The following is a 3,602-nucleotide window of genomic DNA, read 5'->3' as shown; positions in this document are numbered from 1 at the left end:
TACCTTTTAATCTTGGCATATATTTTGTTCAGATACTCCTGGTTAAAAAGTTAGTAACAAAGCCACTCATCCTGACACACTCACTCACTTTGAGAGATGGGAAAGAGTAATTTTCTTTTTAAATGAACCCTTAATCCCCGGAAGTCAAATCAGGTCAATAAGCAAGTCTTGCTTATCCCACTTGTCAGTTTGTTTTACAGCTATAACCGTCCCAGTTTCTCTGTATCTAACCAGAATCCTGCAATTCCTCAATCAGTACCACAACACAATGGCTTTATATTCTCTGAATATATGTCAAAAGAGGAGTAAAGACAATACTAAGCTGCAGTGGCATGTATAAGTGGAGTGCTCATAGAAGGGAGATTTTGCACCTCGTGGGTATCATGGAAGGCGGGGGTCTGTCAGCTTTGACTAGATTGGGATATGGGCTGTTGATGGTGGTCAGAGCAGAGCCTACTGGGTCAGCATTAGATTTAGTTGGGAATTTTCCAAAAAAATCAAAGCTATTCATGGGAATGGTCAGTGTCCAATGTTTTTTGAAGACGTAAAATATTTGGGGTTTGTCAAAATGTGTTCCAATTCATCGCTTTTGAAATTTAGTTTTGTTTTTCGGGTCATACTGACTTTTGTTTTGCAATTGTAGTTAATTTGTACGGGAAAGTTACTTTTTACAAATCAAAACTCAGTCTTGCAATTATCAAAACTGAATGATTTTGATTGAATCTGTTTTTTTTTTTTTTTTTGGATTGTCAGTCCACAAAATTTTTGAGATGGAATCTCAAATTCTTGTAGAATGGGAAAAGTGTTTCCATCTCTGTACCCAGCATTTATCCAGTTCAGTTCTATCTACCGTGGATATAAAACACACAAGGGCAACACCATACATTGCAATATCCCTCCCTACTCCTTCTTTGTTCCATGCATGTGCACACAGCCTGATGTCTTGAGCTTTGTGCAGGGCGGGGGCTGGATTTCACTCTGGGGGATTCTGTGTTACTGCTGAACTGTCTCTTCAGGGGCTCTTTCTGTGAGGAGTTCCTGCTTGCTGTTTTCCCTCTCAAAATGGTTTTCTAACTCATACCAGTTTCAAAATCTTATGAACAATTAAACAAACTCTCTCTCTCTCTCTCCTGATTGGGGTTTTTTCCAGGCTGCACAGTTCCCTGCCATGATATCTCCAGCAAGTCAGATGGCCTCAGTGGCCAGTGTCTGCCTGTTGCTTTCTCTCCAGTGGCTATAAACCATAAGTTAAAGAACCTACCTGCATTTTAATTAGCTTATCAGCCATCACTCCTACCTCCAATAAGGGCTCTGGTAGGTGATCAGTCCTTCAAACCCACACAAGGCTTTTCTGTTGTTACAAGTTCATAACTTCTTCAACTCAGAACAAGCATACCCACAAATAATTCAGTCTTTCCTTTAGCCAGATTGGATTTTTGATGTTTGGGTTCTGGGAGTAGGTAATCAGCAGACAATGGGTCTTTCTTCAGGGGGTAGCTTCAAAAGGTTGGGTCTGGAGGTGGGAATTTCCATTCACCTCCCCCCAGGTATTTCCTAGGAAATCCACTTAATATTGTTTGTCCCCAAAGTTCCTTCTTGTCTGGCACATCGTTTAAAATAATCCTTTAAAGCTCATAACACTCCCCAAGGTTTATATTGGCCATGTCTCCCCCCCCTAAAAAAGTAGCATCCAATCCCACAATAATACATAAACTTTGGAGTCCATTGTACTGAATGCAAAAAACCTTATTGACTTATCTGTCACAGAGACAATATTGGTTAACATAACAATCAGGAATCTTCACCCACAAGCTGCTTCACCATTGTTGAGTTTTTTGTAGGCATCGAGACAAAGGACAGTTTTAAGGACAGATTTGAGTTACATACTATGTCTCTTTAATCATATATTTAAGGCCAGAAGGGATCAGAAGATCATCCAGTCTAACCTCCTGTATAATGCAAGTGATAAAATGTCATCCTCTTGTTCTGAGCAAAATAACTTGTGGTTAACTAAAGCCATATCGTCCAGAAAGACTTCTAGTTTTGATTTGAAGATCCTGAAAGAGGGAATCTCTCATTTCCCTTGGTAGTGTGTTCTAATGATTAATCATTCTCACTTGTAAAAGTTGTTCCTTATTTCTGACTTGAATTTGTCTAGCTTTAACTTCCAGCCATTAGTTCTTGTGATACCTTTCTCCACTGGGTGAAAAGACCCTTTTAGTACTGGATGTTTTCCCTCTGTGAAAGAACACTGTAAACAAGTCCTCGCTGTTTTTTTTTGATAAACAGATTGAGCTCTTTAATTCTCTCACTGTAATACATTTTTTTCCAGCCTCAAATCATTTTTGTGGCTCTTCTCTGCACTCTCACCATTTTTCAATTTCCTTTTATAAAAAAGTGAACCCCAAAAGAGCACACAGTATTCCAGTATCTGACTCGCCAAGGCTGTAAATGGAGGTAAAATCATTACCTTACTCCTACTTACTACTCTCCCTTTTATATACACAAATCTCACATTAGCTGTTACCTCATAACTCCGATATCTCATGTTCAGTTGCTTGTCCACTATGCCCCCTAAATCCCTTTTATCATCACTTCTTTCCAGGATACAATCCTCCATTCTGTAGGTCTGGTTTGCATTCTTTGTTCCTGGATGTATGACCTTGCATTTGGCTGGATTAAAATACATTTTGTATGACTGTCTATCTTGCCAAGCAATCCAGATTGCTCTGTATGACTACCCTGTCTGCATCATTATTTACCACTCAGCCAATCTTTGTGACATCTGCAAACTTTATCACTAGCGATTTTACATTTATTTCCAGGTCATTGATAAAAATATTGAATGATCTGGAAATAAATGTAAAATCACTGCTGATAAAGTACAAAGATTGACTGAGTTGTGAATAATAAGGACAGGGTAGTCGTACAGAGTGATCTGGATCATTTTGTGTGTTAGATTTATAATTCAAAGTGGGAGGGGGATGCACCAATCTCCAGGCTACTTTATTTGTTTCTTTTTCTTTGTCTGAACTCTGCTTCCATTGTGTAGTAGCAGGTGGGGCTATTGCCCCTATTTGTGTTCGGGAGAGACTGATAAATTTATGCCTGAGTTCAGTACTTTGTATAAATTTATACATTAATCCAGTGAAATCACAGCATATAATTGAAGGGACAATCTCTGAATATTTATCAAGGGGTATCCGTATCTGGAAGAAGTCAGATGTGTGCTCTCTGTTCCAGAGGGTCACTGACTTGATGGTTGCTTGATCTGGTCACTGGAGGGCTGGGATGAGGGGGAGGGGAGAATGTCTATCTCTAAATATGTACAGAATTGTTCTTAATCTTAAATACTTCAGTGGTCTGAGGGTGTAAGACCTGCATTTCACAAAATGATTCCACTGTGACCATGGAGGCATTCGCTGTACAGTCTTGCTCATTTAGAATGTAGCATGTTCCATTAAGGGCATACTATGTACAGGCACTCAAATATGGGGGAAATTATTCTTTATTCCCCTCCATGAGGAGGAAAAACAGATTCCTGTTGTGATTCTTTGTGACCCAGCAAATCACCCTACACTCTCTCGTCCCCTGTCTGCAAT

This window comes from Chrysemys picta, chromosome 9 (assembly GCF_011386835.1).
Source record: "Chrysemys picta bellii isolate R12L10 chromosome 9, ASM1138683v2, whole genome shotgun sequence".
Taxonomy (NCBI): domain Eukaryota; kingdom Metazoa; phylum Chordata; order Testudines; family Emydidae; genus Chrysemys; species Chrysemys picta.
This window is presented reverse-complemented; position numbering follows the sequence as displayed.